General features: G+C 44.6%; 1 long non-coding RNA gene across 3 annotated transcripts in view; it reads left to right on the top strand.

Moving 5' to 3' along the window:
* LOC310838127 overlaps positions 1–21,504 on the top strand; it is a 61,833-nt gene that overhangs the window by 22,840 nt on the left and 17,489 nt on the right. The window contains exons 2-3 of one of the 3 annotated variants that reach the window (XR_014560705.1): positions 7,036–7,188; positions 14,412–14,859. This is a non-coding gene — a long non-coding RNA (uncharacterized lncRNA). The other 2 variants (XR_014560706.1, XR_014560704.1) reach the window with 2 other exon arrangements.

Raw genomic sequence — 21,504 nt, 5'->3', positions numbered from 1 at the left:
GATGGGAGCTGTAATAGAACAGCTGCTGGGGGCCCAAGCTTGAGAAACACTGCCTGGTATGTGTGTGTACACACACACACACACACACACACACACACACAAACAAACACCCTTATTGTTATCTCAGGAGGAGTTTTTACCATGCTTGTTCAGTCCCTCTGAAATCAGTGTGGTTTCCTCACAAGTAAGCAAGCATGGGCTTATTATACCATGACCCGGTAATGAAGCTGCAGGAACAAGTGCACTTGGGAGTGTGACCCAGGTGTCCTTGCCAATAAATTTATAAAGAGTACCCAATTAAGATAAGCTATGGGAGGAGCTTATCAGAGCTTGCAGGGCAGCAGCTGAAGAAGGAGCAAAAAGGGTTTTCTTGTGTGTGTGTTTCTTTGTGGCTGATTACCGTATTTTTCGCTCTATAACACGCACCTGACCATAACATGCACATCGTTTTTAGAGGAGGAAAACAAGGGAAAAAACATTCCAAATGAAACAGTGGATGTATCATTTTTGTGCTTCATGCTGTGGCCACAGACATGTGATCTGATGGTGAATTTGGGGTGACCCAATGCAAAGATCCTGAGGATCCATGTAGATCCATGCTTTTTAACCACGTTTTTGCACCATTGCAGCCCCAGGCAACTGGGTGCGTGATTTTTGGGGGGCAGGCTGTAGCCATGGACATGCTATGTGATCTGATGGTGAATTTGGGGTGACCCAATGCAAAGATCCTGAGGATCCATGTGGATCCATGCTTTTTAACCACATTTTAAGTGGGGAGGGAAGGAAAAACACAGAATGGACAAGGAGCACGAGAGGGGTGTGCAGAGAAGCAGCTGGCTAAGAATGCAGGAGAGGGGTATAACGGGAGGGAGGAAAGGAAGGCAAAAGTTTTCCCTCACCTACCCACCCAAGCCAGCCAGCTCCCTCCCTCCCTCCCTCCCTCCCTCCCTCCTGCATGTTTTCAGCAGCACCGGAGCACAGAGACGACACTCTGCTTTCCCCTCTGCTTGCCTGGAGGGAAGGGGCTTTCCCTGCTCTTTGTTCCGTTTGAGCAAACACAGCAAGGAAACAAAGGAGGGTGGGCAGTAAGACCCTGAGGCAGAATGCAGGAAAGCAGCCGCTTCCTCTTTTCAGGTTTCCCTTCTCCGAGATGCGCGATTTGATTTTTGCCTGATTTTTTTTGCCATTTGGCTCCAGGGACCACACATTTGCTCAATAACACGCACAGACCTTTCCCCTTCCTTTGTAGGAGAAAAAATCTGTGTGTTATAGAGAGAAAAATATGGTAGCTGCTCTCCCTGTGCAAAGGTCAGAGGGGGCAGGGTTTCTGTTGAGGCAGGTGATTAGCTGTGGGAGGAGCTTATCAGAGCTTGCAGGGCAGCAGCTGAAGATCCATCTACGCGCGCAGTTTGATCCATCTTTTAGATTTAGGGGAGCTAGTCTCAAACGTTTGTTGGGGGAGACCTAGGGTTTTTTTGGGGGGAGTTATTTGTCCTGTCTTCACACTTTTTATGATGGAGGACCGCTGTAGCCACCCCCAACGACACGTTCTCAAGATGGAGGGTGAGGGAACAGCTGCAGTCGCCTGCGGTTCCTGCGCAATGTTTGCCAAGGTTGCAGGCAGCTTTACCTGCAGCAATTGCATGTTGATTGCCCTCTTAGAAGACAAAGTCCAGCAACTGGAGAAACGTGTAGCTACGCTCCAAAGAATTAGAGAGCTGGAGCTCTTCTTGGAAGCAACAGAGCACACCGTCTCCACCAAGGAGGAGACAGGGGACTCCCCTGAGAAGGAGTCTAGTTCACCAACACAGGAGCCAGATATATGGAGAAAGGTGACTCAAAGAAGTAGGAGGCCCAGGGTTCGCTCTGATTGTTTAGAAATACACAATCGCTTTGAGGTCCTCTCCCCTAGCATGGAAGACGAAGAGCAGACTCCATTTGAGGATCTCTCCCTCATTACAGTCGATCAGGTATATGAAGACGAGCAGCAAAGTCAGTCCTCAGGGAATGTGCAGGCGATCTTGGAACGGACAGCTCATGAAAGAACCCCGACCAGACCTAAGAGGAGGCGTGTAGTGGTGATAGGGAATTCCCTACTGAGGGGAACAGAAGCAGTAATCTGTGTGCCTGACAAGATGTCTCGGGAAGTGTGCTGTCTCCCCGGGGCTAAGATCCAAGATGTAACTGAACGACTGCAAGGAATCATAAAACCCACTGACAAATACCCCTTCCTCTTGGTTCATGTGGGAACCAATGACACTACAAGCAATAGCCTCCAGAAGATCAAAAGAGAATACGAGGCTCTGGGCAGGAAATTGAAGCAATTAAATGCACAAATTGTCATCTCATCTGTCCTCCCAGTTGAACGACGTGGCCCAGGGAGAGAGGGAAAAATAGTGGAAGTGAACAGCTGGCTTCGCAAATGGTGTAAACAGGAACGGTTTGGATTCTAAGATCACGGACTGCAGTTTCTTGAAGATGGACTTCTGGCAAGCGATGGGCTGCACCTCACAATGGTTGGGAGGAATGTTTTTGCCAAAAATCTCAGAAACCTCATCAGGAGGGCTTTAAACTGACTAATGTGGGGGAGGGAGACAGTGCTCCTGAAGGTAGGAGCCTATCAATTGATGAAGATGATCATCCAAATGTCATAGACCAAATGGAGCAAACAGCACGCACACCTAGTGGTGGGAGGAAAAAATCCTTAAATAAGAGACACGGGGGAATGATTAATGGACTTCAATGTCTGTACACTAATGCGCAAAGCATGGGAAATAAACAAGATGAGCTTGAGTTCTTGGTACAGCAAACTAAATATGACATAATAGGCATCACTGAAACCTGGTGGGATAAGTCCCACGATTGGAATGTAATAATGGAGGGATACAATCTATTTCAGAGAAACAGACCAGACAAGAAAGGTCAAACAGATTCCTCACTGGCCTTGCAGACAACTTCATTGTCCAGAAAGTGGGAGAAGCAACAAGAGGAACAGCCATTTTAGATCTGGTCCTAACCAATGTTGATGACCTGGTTAGTGGGGTAGAAGTGGAAGGATCATTAGGCACGAGTGATCATGCTCTTCTGAAGTTTACTATATAGCGGAAAGGAGCAGCCAAGCATAGTAAAGGTAAAGGTACCCCTGCCCGTACGGGCCAGTCTTGACAGACTCTGGGATTGTGCGCCCATCTCACTTAAGAGGCCAGGGGCCAGCGCTGTCCGGAGACACTTCCGGGTCACGTGGCCAGCGTGACATCGCTGCTCTGGCGAGCCAGAGCTGCACACGGAAACGCCGTTTACCTTCCCGCTAGTAAGCGGTCCCTATTTATCTACTTGCACCCGGGGGTGCTTTCGAACTGCTAGGTTGGCAGGCGCTGGGACCGAGCAACGGGAGCACACCCCGCCGCGGGGATTCGAACCGCCAACCTTTCGATCGGCAAGCCCTAGGCGCTGAGGCTTTTACCCACAGCGCCACCCGCGTCCCGCGCAGCCAAGCATACTAGGACTCAATTCCTTGACTTTAAGAGCGGACTTCATAAAACTTAGGGAAGTGCTGGGTGAGATTCCATGGACAGTAATACTAAAAGGAAAGGGAGTTCATGATGGCTGGGAGTTTGTTAAGAGGGAGATAGTAAAAGCACAACTTCAGGCAATACCAATGAGACGGAAACATGGAAGGTGCCTAAAGAAGCCAGGGTGGCTATCTAAAGAACTTTTAACTGAGTTAAGATTAAAAAAAGGATGTGTACAAAAAATGGAAAAGGGGGGAAACCACCAAAGAGGAATTCAAACAAATAGCCAGCATGTGTAGACACAAAGTCAGAAAAGCTAAAGCACAGAATGAACTCAGGCTTGCTAGAGAGGTTAAAAGCAACAAAAAAAGGCTTTTATGGGTATGTTCATAGCAAAAGGAAGAACAAAGAAACAGTGGGGTCACTCAGAGGAGAAGATGGTGAAATGCAAACAGGGGACACAGAAAGGGCTGAACTCCTCAATGCCTTCTTTGCCTCAGTATTCTCCGATAAAGAAAACAATGCCTGACCTGAAGAATTTGGAGCAAATGATTCAGCAGAGGAAACACAGCCCAGAATAACTAAGGAGATAGTACAAGAATACTTGGCTAGTTTAGATGTATTCAAGTCTCCAGGGCCAGATGAACTGCATCCAAGAGTATTAAAAGAACTGGCAGATGTGATCTCAGAACCACTGGCAGTCATCTTTGAGAATTCCTGGAGAACAGGCGAAGTCCCAGCAGACTGGAGGAGGGCAAATGTTGTCCCTATTTTCAAAAAGTGGAAAAGAGAGGACCCAAATAATTACCGCCCAGTCAGTCTGACATCAATACCAGGGAAGATTTTGGAGCAGATCATTAAGCAAACAGTCTGTGAGCACCTAGAAAGAAATGCTGTGATCACCAATAGTCAGCATGGATTTCTGAAAAATAAGTCATGTCAGACTAACCTGATCTCGTTTTTTGACAGAATTACAAGCCTGGTAGATGAAGGGAACGCAGTGGATGTAGCCTACCTTGATTTCAGCAAGGCATTTGACAAGGTGCCCCATGATATTATTGTAAAGAAGCTGGGAAAATGCGGTCTTGACTATGCTACCACTCAGTGTATTTGTAACTGGCTGACTGACCGAACCCAAAGGGTGCTCATCAATGGTTCCTCTTCATCCTGGAGAAGAGTGACTAGTGGGGTGCCACAGGGTTCTGTCTTGGGCCCGGTCTTATTCAACATCTTTATCAACGACTTGGATGATGGACTCAAGGGCATCCTGATCAAATTTGCAGATGACACCAAACTGGGAGGGGTGGCTAACACCCCAGAGGACAGGATCACACTTCAAAACGACCTTGACAGATTAGAGAACTGGGCCAAAACAAACAAGATGAATTTTAACAGGGAGAAATGTAAAGTATTGCACTTGGGCAAAAAAAATGAGAGGCACAAATACAAGATGGGTGACACCTGGCTTGAGAGCAGTACATGTGAAAAGGATCTAGAAGTCTTGGTTGACCACAAACTTGACATGAGCCAACAGTGTGACGCGGCAGCTAAAGAAGCCAATGCAATTCTGGGCTGCATCAATAGGAGTATAGCATCTAGATCAAGGGAAGTAATAGTGCCACTGTATTCTGCTCTGGTCAGACCTCACCTGGAGTACTGTGCCCAGTTCTGGGCACCACAGTTCAAGAAGGACACTGACAAACTGGAACGTGTCCAGAGGAGGGCAACCAAAATGGTCAAAGGCCTGGAAACGATGCCTTATGAGGAATGGCTAAGGGAGCTAGGCATGTTTAGCCTGGAGAAGAGGAGGTTAAGAAGAGGAGGATATGATAGCCATGTTCAAATATATAAAAGGATGTCACATAGAGGAGGGAGAAAGGTTGTTTTCTGCTGCTCCAGAGAAGCGGACACGGAGCAATGGTTCTAAACTACAAGAAAGAAGATTCCACCTAAACATTAGGAAGAACTTCCTGACAGTAAGAGCTGTTCGACAGTGGAATTTGCTGCCAAGGAGTGTGGTGGAGTCTCCTTCTTTGGAGGTCTTTAAGCAGAGGCTTGACAACCATGTGTCAGGAGTGCTCTGATGGTGTTTCCTGCTTGGCAGGGGGTTGGACTCGATGGCCCTTGTGGTCTCTTCCAACTCTATGATTCTAAGAGCAAAAACAACAGATGCTTCTTGTCTGAAAGCCAAATGGCCGAAATATTGGGAAATTTTGGAACAAAAAGGGGACAAATTGAAATTGCAGAGTTTTGAGAAATTAAAAGATAAAGTGCGAGACTGGCTTCATTATTATCAGATAATGGAGGTTTATAAGATGGACAGGAAAATTGGCTTCCAGGTGGAAAAATCAAAATTGGAAACAGGATTGTTAGAATCCAATACTAAAAATTTGTCAAAAATGTATAATTTGCTGTTGAAATGGAATACGCAGGATGAAACAGTGAAATCAGCTATGATTAAGTAGGCAGAAGACATTGGTCATAACATTATGTTTGCTGACTGGGAAAAGTTGTGGACCACCGGTATGAAATTTACGGCATGTAATGCCTTAAGAGAAAATATTATGAAAATGATTTACAGGTGGTACATGACCCCAGTCAAGCTTGCAAAAATTTACCACTTGCCTGATAATAAATGTTGGAAATGTAAAGAAAATGAAGGTACATTCTTTCACCTTTGGTGGACGTGCCCTAAGATTAAGGCGTTCTGGGAAATGATATATAATGAATTGAAAAAGGTATTTAAATATACCTTTCTGAAGAAACCAGAGGCCTTTCTCTTGGGTATTGTCGGCCAAACGGCGTCAAAGAAGGATAGAACATTTTTTTGTATGCTACAACAGCAGCAAGGATACTCATGGCAAAGTATTGGAAGACACAAGATCTACCCACCTTGGAAGAATGGCAGATGAAGGTGATAGACTATATGGGACTGGCAGAAATGACGGGCAGAATCTGAGACCAGGGGAGAGAGACAGCGGAAGAAGATTGGAAGAAATTTAAGGACTATCTTAAGAAATACTGTAAAATTAATGAGTGTTAGAATGGCGTTGGCTTAGAAATTGCATGGTTTCCAGCTGAATTGGATAAGAAAAAGAACAAGAAAAGAACGGTTAAAAATTTAAATGAAATTAAGGGGAAGGATTTGCTGAATTAACATAATAGAAATTGGAATACAGAGAGGGGAGGTATGGGGAAGTCGGGAAAGTAAGGTATAAGAAAAATAGGGAATGAAATTATACCTGTTCTTTTTTGGTTTGTTTTTCTTTGTCTGTGTTTTATTACTGTTTTATTTTGCTTTTATACAATTATTGAAAAACTTAATAAAATTCTTTAAAAAAAAAATGAAAGCCAGAAAAGGACTTGTGAAATGTAGAGGTTATATACAAAACCAGAGAGCTTTCAGCCCTATTGCTATATATTCTTACAGCAAATATTTCATAAAGCATGCAGTAATAGTAATTACTCAAGCAAGCCCATAAGGAAAGGCGGGTTGGTTTTCTGTTTTGTTTTTGTCTTTCAGCTGGAAAACCTGCAGCAATCAGATTTTTTATCCAAAGGCACACAATCCATCAGCAATGGAGCCCAAGAGGACCAGACTTCTAAATACACATGTTTTTCCTTTCTTTGAAAATGGGCCGACACTGTGTGTTCAATACCTTTGCACCTGCATAAAGTATGGACAAACCTGATGCGTTCCCATTGAATTATTAACACCATAAGACCTCAGAAACCCCGACAAGTTGCTTCCTTCCCACACACTTGCTCTTGTAGTTTGGCACGTGTTAGTTGTATTATATCTCAAAGATTGTCACTGTGGAAGAAAACAACTTGAAGCTTTCCCGTAGGATGTCATCTCTTCCTTGTCAGCGAGGAACCCTGTGGTGCAGGCTTCCTGCATAGCAGAGGACTGATGCCTCAGTTGACGAAATAAGCCACACCTACCTACATAAAACACTCCTTACAGCATGCAATAACTTACTATTCCAGCCAGGTCAGTGATGGAGTAATTCTATTTTAACCTATGACGCCTTGAACGGTTAAAGAACATACTTTAGAGCAGAGGAAGGCAGATTTCAGGCTTGCAGGATCTACCTTGGTGTTTTGTTTTTTAATCCACCAACTGAAGCCTGTTGCAAAAACTACACAGAATGAAATTCTGAGTGCAGGAATTTGTTTTGAGTACCAAAAGTGAATGGAGTACACTGCTGTAATGCGATGGAGGCACTCTAGAAATACATTTTTAAATGGAAAGTCTCTGAAAACACCCTATTTCAGCAGGATATTATTGGAGGTAACTTTATTGTTATACCTCAGGCATCTTTGCCAATCTACTTCAGCTCACCTGGAATCTGTCAATATTCCGATCTACATTCTGCCACTCCTGCCTTAGAGAATTCCCTTTCCAAAGGGTTACCAGATTGGAGAAGCTCCTCTGTCCCTTTAGTAATTCTGGAGCCACGAAGGAAGAGGGAGCTATTGTCTGCTCCCATCACATATGCTGGGCCACTAAATGAGAACTCTACCAGGTCCAGCAGGTGGAGAGAAGGAAGAATGACAGGACAGGGGTAAGATAACCTTGGCTACACATTTTCCTTCAGATTGTTGACAAAGAGACAATGGAGTTCTCTAGGTTGCAGCTACCAGGATCTGAGTATGATGGGGTTTATACAGCGTGGTACAGTGGTACCTCAGGCTAAATAATTCGTTCCAGAGGTCCGTACTTAACCTGAAACTGTTTCTTAACCTGAAGCACCACTTTAGTTAATGGGGCCTCTTACTGCTGCCATGCCGCCGGAGCACAATTTCTGTTCTCACCCTGAAGCAAAGTTCTTAACCTGAAGCACTATTTCTGGGTTAGTGGAGTTTGTAACCTGAAGCATATGTAACCTGAGGTACCACTGTATATGCTAAACACAAACTCATATGTTCACAACAAACTCTTTCTCTGAGTGTGGATCCTTAGAAAGCCAAAATGGCACCAGTTGGACATGAGCAGAAGGTATCTGCTTGGGGGAATTTGAAGATTTGCAGGAGTACAAAGACTCTTTCCAAACACACAGAGGGTATGAAGTAGCCCATTGACAACTGAGCATATTGCATGGGCATGGAATACTGATGGGGGAGGATGGAAAATGGATGGCTGGATGTGTGCTGGCACACCGTCGACCAAGACATGGCTGGCCAGAACTCTGAACAGGAGCACTTGCAATGTAGCATTTTTGTTGTAGCTCTCACTTATTGCTGTATAGTGAAAAATGCCACATTCTGAGATAGGCTATGGGTGCCTTTTCCTGCCTTCATAAACCTTTTAATTCCCTATCCCACTGCATAGTTACATTCTTCACAACCAAGCAACATGAGCACAACAATAGGCACCATTTTGAGATGTTGAGTTCACTGCTGTGGCTTCCTGTGGAACGCTAATGAAGTAGGAGTGCTAACCCTTAAAATAATGGGTGTGGAAAGCAAATGGAACATTACAGCACCCCACCCAAACACAGCCTAATTTCTTAAAGAAAGGAAAAAGAAGAAAGAGAGAGCATTTTGGCTAGTGGTCAGCAAGACCACAACTGCTTTTGTTGGGATCACTAAGAGACTAACACAAACCACCCACCAGTTCTAGTTAGGCTCTGTTGTACTGCTTGAAATATTCTGTCTGAACTAGTACCCAAGAGAGTCTAAGATTAGAAGCAGAATCTTCTTCTAAAAGAAATAAAATGACTGTGTTTCTTGGCCACGAATGTAAGATACCAGATGGTTTTGGAAGAATATTAAACAGAAGACAAGTTCTCCTGGCATGCCTAAATTCATCTAGGGGTTGTGTTTATATTTATAACAGAGCATTTCTTTCGAGGCAAAATTTGTCCATATCGTCAGTTCTAGTCACTATAAAAATATGAGCTGGCTAATAAAAAGGGAAACACAACAGAACCAGGGCATTTTCTAAATATAAAAAAGGTCGGCTGGTAAGGAAGGGGCTTGCTGTCTGCCCCCTTTCCTCTGAAGACAAAGAGACAACTGTGCGGAGCTCAAATGGTTTGTGCCTCCTGTTAAGTTCACAAAACCGATAACATTTAGAAGAGACTCCTAGTTCAAACAGTCACTTTCTAATACCGCAGGATACTGTCCCCCAGGGGCAGCCACTTGCTTGAAAGGACCCTCCAGAGAAAAACTGTGTGTGCCGCATGACGAAATGTACCTGGAAAAGAACCTGTGCCTCTTGAAGGAACAAGGTTTGATGCAGAACACTTTCAAAGGAGTAACATCCCACATTAAACAAACCCAGGGACATAGGATTCATACCCTCAAGATTTAAAACCCACCCACTCAAAAATATTGGGAACTATAGTCTAAGAATTCTGAAAACTGTGACTCTGTGAAGGGTAAATTGCAGTTCCTGGAATTCTTTTTGGGTGTGTGTGCTTAAAATGTATGGTGCATATGCAGCACTAGGATCTACTGATACATATATAAACATACACATATACAATACACACCAGACCACACCTGCCCATTCCCTTAGGTTGGATTCAGTGGTATCTCTCATAGGCCCAGAGGGCTTTTCGATCCAATGAAGATTTTTGTCAGTGAAATGAGGAATGAGGCCATTTTTGTCGGTTCCCCTTCTCCCCTGTAGCCTTCCCACACCAAATCAGTTCCAGATGAACCTTTTGGGACAGTTTGACCCGGGGGGCAGGGGAATCAGAAGACATTGCCCCCCTCCCCATTGTTGTTGTTGTTGTTTAGTAGTTTAGTCGTGTCCGACCCATGGACCAGAGCATGCCAGGCACTCCTGTCTTCCACTGCCTCCCACAGCTTGGTCAGACTCATGCTGGTAACTTTGAGAACACTGTCCAACCATCTTGTTCTCTGTCGTCCCCTTCTCCTTGTGCCCTCCATCTTTCCCAACATCAGGGTCTTTTCCAGGGAGTCTTCTCTTCTCATGAGGTGGCCAAAGTATTGCAGCATCAGCTTCACAATCTGTCCTTCCAGTGAGCACTCAGGGGTGATTTTCTTAAGAACGGATAGGTTTGATCTTCTTGCAGTCCATGAGACTCTCAAGAGTCTCCTCCAGCACCATAATTCAAAAGCATCAATTCCTCGGCGATCTGCCTTCTTTATGGTCCAGCTCTCACTTCCGTACATCACTACTGGGAAAACCATAGCTTTAACTATACGGACCTTTGTTGGCAAGGTGATATCTCTGCTTTTTAAGATGCTGTCTAGGTTTGTCGTCGCTTTTCTCCCAAGAAGCAGGCGTCTTTTAATTTCGTGACTGCTGTCACCATCTGCAGTGATCATGGAGCCCAAGAAAGTAAAATCTCTCACAGCCTCTATTTCTTCCCCTTCTATTTACCAGGAGGTGATGGGACCAGTGGCCACGATCTTAGTTTTTTTTATGTTGACCTTCAGACCAAATTTTGCTCCCTCCTCTTTCACCCTCATGATCGCCGAAGAATTGATGCTTTTGAATTATGGTGCTGGAGGAGACTCTGGAGAGTCCCATGGACTGCAAGAAGATCATACCTCTCCATTCTTAAGGAAATCAGCCCTAAGTGCTCACTAGAAGGACAGATTGTGAAGCTGAGGCTCCAATACTTTGGCCACCTCATGAGAAGAGAAGACTCCCTGGAAAAGACCCTGATGTTGGGAAAGATGGAGGGCACAAGGAGAAGGGGACGACAGAGGACGAGATGGTTGAATAGTGTTCTCGAAGCTACCAGTATGAGTCTGGCCAAACTGCGGGAGGCAGTGGAAGACAGGAGTGCCTGGCATGCTCTGGTCCATGGGGTCACAAAGAGTCGGACACGACTAAATGACTAAACAACAACAATTCCTCCTTACTTTCTGCCATCAAGGATGCGTCATCTGCATATCTGGGGTTGTTGATATTTCTTCCAGCAATCTTAATTCTGGCTTGGGACTCTTCCAGTCCAGCCTTTCGCATTATGAATTCTGCATATAAGTTAAATAAGTAGGGAGACAATATACAGCCTTGTCGTATTCCTTTCCCAATTTTGAACCGCTCCCCATACAGTACTATTGACAAAAGCCTCTGCTGGATCAAAAGATACTTTTGGCAGTTCAACAGACACCACTGGATCATACAACCCACAAGCTGCCATTGACCCTCGTTGCAAAGATACTGAGAAAATGCAACACAACTCTCAGAACATTCCAAAGTGCCATATAAATGCCAAGTGTGTGCTTGTTGTTACACTGAGCAGGTAGCAATGAGGTTTTATCACGCATCAGGTACAAAAGCTCTGGTAACAAAAGGGCTCCCATCTAATCTTCAGCAACTATGAGGACTGACAGTTGCATAAATACATTTCCACAAGGGATAGGTGCCAGAGAACCAGCCACAGTTGTAAAAAGTCAAGCCAAGATAAACTTCACTTATTTAGTTCCACTTCTACAATGATGATATAGTACAGTTCTGGAGAGTAAAAAAAATAAAGATTAAAATAAATTAAAATAACAATAATTCAACACACCGATTAACAATGGCTTAAATCTGGAAATAGCTTAAGGAAGTAGAGTAAACCAAATAATCACAGAGGAACTAATAATATCTTCAGAGGCACAAGATTTGTTTAGACTGTGATAGATGGGACACATTTTTAATCAATCCGTAGAGAGGGGCTATAGAAAAACATAAACCTCTTCAGCTGGGGGCAAGTATGGTGTCCATGATAATGAGAGCAGATGCATCCAAAGGATACAACCAATTTTCTCAAAGAAGCTGCATTTCTTCCCCCACTTTGTGATACGTAAGGCTAATCAGTTGACTATTGCATCTTTCCAAAGGCAGAAGCATATATAGCTGTGTTTTGTATTATTTGGTAGTCCAATGCTATTTGTTAGGGTGGGTATAGGGACCTCAGCCATTGTCCTAAATCAGGGATGGGGTACCTGTGGTCCCCAGGAAGCTGCTAGAATCCAACTCCCGTCACCTTGAGCCATTATGACCAATGGCTCCAGCAACGTCTGGAAGGCCACAGGTTCCTGGTGTCCATCCTAAATCTTAACATTACTGGTAACATTTAGACTGGGTGTATTCGTCTACTTTGAATCCCGATCAGCACCATATACTTTAAGCAGTATCACACCATGTTAAACTGTCATGGCTTCTTCCCCCAAGTAATTCTGGGAAGTTTAGTTTGTTAAGGTTCTGAGTGTTGTTAGGACAGACACACACAAACAAACACACACACACACACACACACACACACACACACAGAGCTACAATTACCATGGTGGTTTAACAATCTATCCTTCTTCCCAGGGAACTCTGAGAATTGCAAGTCTGTGAGAGGAATGGTGCCCCAACAACAACAACAACTTAAATCTGTATACCACCCTTCATCCGAAGATCTCATAGTGGTTTGCAGCATAGAAATACAAAATAAAGAGACAAAATACATAATAAAAAACAAGAACAAACCAAAACAATCCCAGGATTCCTGAGGGAAGCAGTGACTGTTAAAGTGTTTTACGTGTATGCTGCAGATGTTGCCTTAGTACCAAAACAACTTGGCTAGCCTTGAATGCCACATACCCTGACTTGGGGAGGGAGCGGGTAACATTTGCTATTGAACCTCAGGGAGCAAAATGTCTTGGGCAGGCCCTTTCCACAGATTCGGTCCCTGGTAGGAACATAAGGAGAGGGCATTAGAAGAACTTGCTGAATGAGGCCAATGGCCGATCTAGTCCAGCATCCTGTTCTCATAGTAGCCAGCCAGATGCCTGTGAAAGTCAGCAAGCAATCCTAACTAAAGGAACTCAGCATGAATTTGGCGAGCCATTGCCAGCCAGAGAGGGCTTTTCAGTAAGGCTTCAGTTCCAGCCTGCGGTGTGTGATTACTAGGCCTTACTGCCAATTGGATTGGCCTAAAACAGCAGGCCTTGTGCCAGCGCCAGCTTCAACACCATTCACGTTAATATACATTTAACATGGGAGTTAAAAAGAAAGAGAAAAAAGAACTGTGGAGCAATAGATCCATTTATTATTTTGATGCCTAACAAGAAGGCAGATAAGGATGAGAACAACTCCAGACCAAACTAGGGACTGGGTTTTGCGAAGAGAAGGACAACTTGTATCGTCCTGCACAGATACAGATACCAAATAATTCACACAGCAGACGATGAGAATGCAGAAGCCATTGCTTGATAAGAAATTTGAGGAGAGGAGACAGAAGCTGGCAAGGTTACTACTCAGTTTGTTGTTACAAAGGGGATTGGTGAAAGGCCTGCTCTGCAATTTCATTTTATCTTTTCGTCAGCACGCTGCCCCAGTCTTCGCTGGTGCGGGTTAAGCTCCCTTCTACTCCAGCTTTCTAAAATGGGCAAGTCAGGCTGACCTCTGTTTTCAAGTTAGATGGGGATTCTTGAAGGCTATTGCTGAGGAGGACTCTGGAGCCAAGGACTTGTTGCTGTTATTGAGAAACAATTCTGAAGAGAGGCTGAAAGTGGGGCAAATTTCTTTTCGGCTGCTTCAGTGAATCTTGCAGCATGTTTAGATTTGCTTTGCTACATGCCAGTGGGCCTTGTGCAAGGAAGTGAGGTCAGATCCAAAAGGCAGGTCTCATTGCAGATGCATGCTGAACGTGGTTCTGAAGCAGGCCTGAGATTTACCCTGGATTTTGTGCTTACTAAACCTTGCTGCAAATTTGAGTTCCTTAAACTGCACGGCTGCTGTAAACTGCCCAGATTGGTTGGGGAAACCCAGCTATGTGGGTGGGGTATTATTATTATTAATAATTAATAATAATAATAATAGCAAGGAGCCAGGAGTGAAACCAAAAGTAGACTGACCAGCTAGCTGAATCAAATTATATTGCTATGGGGGGGGGGGGAATAAACCTCTAACATTTTACTTTTTGATACTTCCAGTTTACTTTGTAAGAACCCTCCCTCCCTGGGAAAAGCTAATGTTTGAATAGCAGCTGGTTAAGGAACAACATTGGGCAGACACCATGATTTGATTTTATCGGGACTGTGTGTCGATAAGGCAGCTACCTGCAGTGGAAGGCTCCTGGACTGATTCGGCAGAAACACCAGTTTGTGAAGAGAGGATGTGAATTTACAGAGGGGAATCTAGGACTACAGATTTGGGCTATAAAGAAGAAGAGTAAAGACATAAAATCCACACAGAAACATTTTATATGGACTTAAACTCACTGGCAGAATGAACGCAGAGGCTGTTGAAAATAATGAAGGATTAACAGCAGAATGTATTAAGGGAATTATTGTAATATTTTGAAATGCAGTAGAACTATGAGATGATTAGGATTCCCTCTGATCTCGAAGCTAAAAAAAAATAATAATTTATAATTAGGCATAACATTAGGATTGTTTGATTATTGGATAATTTGTATAATTTGGAATATATAATTTGGTTCAATTGGAATTTTTAAAATAAATATTATGTTTAATAACAACAACAACTAGGCATCCTTAGGCAGCTGCCATGGTCTCAGTGCAGCTGAGAAGCAGGTCCACTTCTGATGCCTGCCGTGCGTCCCTCACCGTCGGTCCAGTACTTTGGGTCTAGACACCCTTTTAATTTCCCACAATGCCTCTGACCTAGTATCACCCCAGGGGATTATGTGGAATTAAAATGGTATCTAGACCCAGCTGCCTGGTTCTGATTGCAGCACTACCACCACAACCAGGAAAACACCTTGAGGACCACTGACAGAGGTGAGGGGACAACAGATGAACATTTTATCCAGGACCCTCTTTCCCTCCTCCCCAAGTTTTAAACCCTGCTAAACAGATTCTAAACGCTAAACGCGGGTGGCGCTATGGGTAAAAGCCTCAGCGCCTAGGGCTTGCCGATCGAAAGGTCGGCGGTTCGAATCCCCGCGGCGGGGTGCGCTCCCGTTGCTCGGTCCCAGCGCCTGCCAACCTAGCAGTTCGAAAGCACCCTCGGGTGCAAGTAGATAAATAGGGACCGCTTTCTAGCGGGAAGGTAAACGGCGTTTCCGTGTGCAGCTCTGGCTTGCCAGAGCAGCGATGTCACGCTGGCCACGTGACCCGGAAGTCTCTTCGGACAGCGCTGGCCCCTGGCCTCTTGAGTGAGATGGGCGCACAACCCCAGAGTCTGGCAAGACTGGCCCGTACGGGCAGGGGTACCTTTACCTTTACCTTTAAACAGATTCTTTGTGGAGTAACCAGCCTCCCATTTGGCATAAGTAGGAAAATGTAGGTACTTCAATTTTATTGAAAAGCTGCACCTAGCATTCTAAGGAATAAATTGTTATAAAAACCTGTTCCAATGATATGCCAGCAGCTGGGTTGTGGTTGTTGTTTTTTTAGGGTTATTGTTGTTTTATTAAAAAAAAATTCTTATACAAAATGCGCTTGTGTGACTAGACTAAGATAGGAGCTATGAGATGGCATGTTGCCATTTTCCATTTTTGGAAGTAAAGGGGTTATCCCGCATGAGTTAGAAAAAGACACAGGTGTTTGGGCTCAGATCCACCTGGGTCTGAGTCATTATTTGAAGGCAGTGGGGTCTTGTCTATAAAAGTGTGTTGGTTGCACTGTGGTGTTCAGTTTGGATTCTTATTCCATAGTCCTTGTTTTATCATCTAATAGTGCAGTGGAGAGTTTGTCGCACTGCCTTGCTTTCTGCCTTAACTTTGGCTTTGTAGCTTAGCATCTATCATCAGCTTTCGTGCTTTCCTCCTAGTTTCTCTTCTCTTTATCCTTTTGTTTTGTGAAGGGACCTTATACGAAAGCACAAAATGCTCATACTTGTAGAGAAGCAAACTCCAGCATGATGGATTCGCATTTAATTCTGGAAAGAATTTGTGCCAAACTTTCTGTTCTTTCTTCACATTGGAAACAATCCCAAAAGCCACGACGCATTTGGAGAGTGATAGGAATGATTTTGAGCACAGAATTGAGCAGTTAGATCAGGGGGTACCAATGTGGTGTGTCCCAGATGTTTTGACTCCAACTCCCATCAAACCCAGCCAACATGGCCAGTGGTCCGGGACATTACTCATGGGAGCTGGAATCCAGCAACATTTGAAGGGCACAACAATGGCAACCCCTAAGTTAGATTTATCCCAAAGAGTTAGGACAGAGTGGAAATTAAATGGCTCTATGTATTAAAAGGGACTTCCAACTGAAATAATGGGGGGGGGGGGATAGAATTCGTTAATGTTATGGAGTGCCTTTTTTGTTATAGTATTGCAGGGCTATAAAAAGGTAAAGGGACCCCTGACCATTTGGACCAGTTGTGACCGACTCTGAGGTTGCGGCGCTCATCTCGCTTTATTGGCCGAGGGAGCCAGCGTACAGCTTCCGGGTCATGTGGCCAGCATGACTAAGCCGCTTCTGGCGAACCAGAGCAGCAAACGGAAACGCCGTTTACCTTCCCACTGGAGTGGTACCTATTTATCTACTTGCACTTTGACTTGCTTTCGAACTGCTAGGTTGGCAGGAGCAGGGACCGAGCAACGGGAGCTCACCCCGTTGCGGGGCTACGAACCGCCGACCTTCTGATTGGCAAGTCCTAGGCTCTGTGGTTTAACCCACAGCGCCACCCGCGTCCCATATTTGCATAAAATAAAATGGAACCACACTACTTGCAATTTACTCAACAGCCACTGCATACAAAGTCCCCCTTTTGTTCCAATGTGTGCTGACTCTGCTAAGCTTTGCTCAGAGGAAGGGCTGATGGGAAAGAGGAGCCGGGTTGTGATGATGACCCATTTGTGCATTAAAAGTTGTGTGTCTGTCTACTACACCACTCTGTGGTGCAACTTTCTCTGTCTGAACACAGTGGTCGTTCTGTCAATTCACAGATGTCCATCTCCACCCCCTTTTTGATAACATCTTATGCAAAAATGAGGCATTAGCAAAACTTTTGTATGGTGTGGCTAACTTGTGGCCCTTTAAACGTTGGACTCAAACTCCCATCTTCCCAGCCAGCATGGCCAATAGCCAGGGATAATGGGTGTTGAACTCCAGCAACATTTAGAGGGCCACATTTCCCACATCCCCAGTGTAACAATATCCTGCACAAGAAGAACCTCACCTCATATTCCACAACTGCTTCGTCAGGAATCTTCGATGAGGTGCTTTATTGAAAGCTTTTTTTAAAGTCCAAGTAGTCTATGTCAACTGGATTGCCTCTGTCTATATGCTTGATGACACTCTCAGAGAAATCTAAAAAGTTAGTGAGGCAGGACATACCATTGCAGAAGCCATGCTGGTTTTGCTTCAAGCATGGCTTGTTCTTCTATATGCTTGGTTGTTTAACCATTAACGGTAATTCCCATTAGTTTTCTAGTGTCATTTCCAGGATTCCCCCTGGATTCCTTTCTAAAAATTGGTGTTACATTGGCCACTTTCCAGGTTGTTCCTTGGGACACATTACATATTTTTTGTTAAGAAACAAGCAATTTCACATTTGAGGTCTTTAAGAATTATTGGGTTGATGCTGAAACTGGACCAGATGTATCAGCACACCTGCCAAAATGGTACCAGTTTGTGGTAAGGTGACTTGTACCCTAAGCTGAAAGAGATCTATTTATACTGGGTGGGGAACCTTTGGTTTTTTCTAATGTTGAAACTACCACTCTCATCATCCCTTGGCCATTGGCCATGCTTGCTGGGGATGATGGGAGTTTTGGTTCAACAACACTTGGAAGACCAAAGGTTCCCCATACCTAATCTATAAAATAAGAAACAAATGTGTGGATTTAGAGGAAAGACTGCTCTTGCTGTTGGATAAGGTTGAGAAAATGTGGAAACAAATATTTGTTAAATATAAAAAAGGATTCCAAGGTGTAGTTGGCAAAATGTACCGCAAAATTCTTCCTCAGGTCACGGAATCAGGCAGTTGATCTTCAGATCTCTGGCAGCCTTAGGAGCTTCCTTGGCCTAAATCTCCGATATACTGATTTGAGCACTTCCACAACATATGGCTCTTCATTTATTCATTTACCAAATTTCAACCCAGCCTTTCCACATATGCGACCAAGGCAACTAAAAACAATTTGCTGTCAGAAAATGGCCTGTAAAATGCAGAACAATAAAAATGCAAAATGTTCCAGTTAAGTACATCAGTATTAAAATCAGATTTTAAAACACTATTCTTTCCCAAAGCCATGTCTAAGTAATAAGAATAATGTTGGCAATCTTCCAAAAGCTAGGACTGGGTCACGATGAATAAGCTATGTTGCTAAACTACACCAAGCCCTTAAACTGTGATGATAGGATAGTGGCTTCTCTTAAATCAGATTGTTTCCAGGCAACACAGGGTTTTAAAGATAAGCACCAGCATCTTGAGCCTGGAAGTCAATGCAGCGGAAGGGAAGTTATCTGATTACATCAGTGGTATAGTGGAGGACAGCATGCGGGAGTGCACAAGCACAGGACATTTTCAAAGCAGAAGCGATGACATCATCTGCTGGCGCACCAGAACAACTGGTGGACTCTCCTTTGCCTGGAATGAGGTGATAACGAGGCTTTTAAGTTTGTTTGTAACAGATTAGCTTGGAGGAAGTCAGATAAGGAGGGAAATAATCAAGCAGAGGCGGGATAGTTTTGTCCTTTGATGGAATTCCGAGTTCACGCTAGCAGTTTAAATGATAACACTTCTGCGCAGTTTTAATTTGCATTTCTAATTGGACATCTTAAGGTTGTGTTTCGGCTGATCTTTCGCCAAAGCTCGTTTCAGTTGGCCGGAATTCTTTCATTGAAGTTCAGTGTGATTTACAAGCTGGACCCATGCTGGCAATGGTAGACTCATTCCCAGGAAACAAGGCACAGGATTACAGTTGCACTGAGTCTAAATAACTGTGTATTATGGCTGTGGCAGGACCAACACATGTGGCAGGGTGAGGATGTAGACGCCACCTTCCTGATAGCGGTATTGCTCCTGTTTACCTGGACAGATCAGGATGGGGTTGTGGCAGTGTTGGGGTCATGTGATTGTACCGCCAATCCATCCCTCTCACTGGGGCAACCGCACACCACAGCCTCACCATTGACCTGCCTGGCCCCATCCTCATGCAGGTTGAGAGAGCAGTGACACACTGCTCCTGGGCTATAGACTCTCCTTAGTGGACTGATGGTGGTAGGAGAGCTCTCAAGAGGAGCTCCTCCTAGTCAGACTTTACTGCTATGCTGACAGGAGTGAGCCAGCAGTAAATCACACAGGGCAAGCTGAAGTTAACTCTTTATTAGCAAAAAAGGATCTGTGAAGGATCTTGTCCCCAAGACAAGACTAATGGGGCTCCCCACAGCCGACTACATCTCCTCCTCTCCAGGATGTTTCCCAAGCAATAAGAGACTGGGCCTGTGTGTGTGTCTTTGCTCCTCCCAGTTCATGCCCTTCCTGGTTCTGGGAGACCAGGATGGAGGGGAGCTTGTCATGGCTTGCCATGCCTCTTCACAAGCCAGACTCATCTCTGCTTCTTGGCCTCCCTCCTCTCCTGCTTCTGCTTCTGGATTTCTCTCTGCCACAGACTGTCTCTGCTCCCTAAGGCCAGCATCTGCCACCTGCTCCCTCAGACCACTCATCATTGTCTCACCACCAATCCCTGGGCTCTGAGCCTTCTTCCTCTCACCATTCCTCTGCGTCCAACCCATCCATGACATACGTCACTGTAACGTCCTCAGTTTCCAACAGCCTTTAGAAAGCAAGGTGCAGCATTCTGTAGCAGCTGAACTCCAAAAGCCATCCCATACTGTATAAGCAACATTGCAGCAGCCAGGCCTTGAAGTGAGTTTTTTAAATTAAAAAAATAACAACCACGAAAGCTTCTACCTTTCCTATCTTTTCTGACAAGATGGCCACCAGTGAATAAGGTGCAAATGGCAAAACATCTTTAGCCCAAAGTACTCCCTGTAATTCTTTACTCTCTTCCAAGCTGTAAACCTATCACACTTTATTTTTGGGGGGGAAAATTAGTCCAGCATTCCTGCTAAAAAGACTGGAGGGCAGCTTGCATACAGTTGATTAAAAGCAAGAGGGCCTCTGTCTATCGGCTTAGAAACCTAAAATACATGATATAAAAGGAAAAAAGGAGGCGGCGGCAAAAGGCAACTCAGAAATATTCAACCAAAGCGAGGGATAAATTCCAAAAGGGTAGCCTTATTAATCTATAGTAGAAACAAAATAAAAAAATTCCTTCCAGTGGTACCTTAGAGACCAACTACTAAGTTTGTTATTGGTATGAGCTAAGTGTGCATGCTAAGGACGCAGGTGGCGCTGTGGGTTAAACCACAGAGCCTAGGACTTGCTGATCAGAAGGTTGGCGGTTCGAATCCCTGCGACGGGGTGAGCTCCCGTTGCTCAGTCCCTGCTCCTGCCAACCTAGCAGTTCGAAAGCACGTCAAAGTGCAAGTAGATAAATAGGTACCACTCCAGCGGGAAGGTAAACCGTGTTTCCGTGTGCTGCTCCGGTTCACCAGAAGTGGCTTAGTCATGCTGGCCACATGACCTGGAAGCTGTACGCGGCTCCCTCGGCCAATAAAGCAAGATGAGCGCCACAACCCCAGAGTCGGCCAAGACTGGACCTAATGGTCAGGGGTCCTTAAGTGTGCATGCAATAACACACTTAGTTGGTCTCTAAGGTGCTACTGGAAGGAATTTTTTTATTTTGTTTCGACTACGGCAGACCAACACGGCTACCTACCTTTGTTGCAAAAGCAACAAAGAATCCTGAAACATTGTTAGAAATTAACACTTTTGTTTTCAGCTTTGGAGAAACCAGCACCAGCTAATTCCCTCCTTTCCAGACTCCAGCCCTTATTCCCTCCATCTCTCCGAGAAATTGTTTGTTTTCGACCAACTACCAAGGGCTTCCAGGCCATGCTCTGGGTTAATCAACAGAGCTTCTTCTTCTGAATGGATTTGGGGGAGAAGACAAATGGAATTGGGTGTCATCAGCATATTGGCAACAGCTCCCTCCAGATGATTATTCCCAGTGGCTTCATGTAGAAGCTGAAGGTTTCTGCA

This window comes from Podarcis gaigeae (assembly GCF_964106915.1).
Source record: "Podarcis gaigeae genome assembly, chromosome: 2".
NCBI classification, from domain to species: Eukaryota; Metazoa; Chordata; class Lepidosauria; order Squamata; family Lacertidae; genus Podarcis; species Podarcis gaigeae.
Note: the sequence above shows the minus strand (reverse complement) of the source record. Positions and strands in the feature narration are given on the sequence as shown.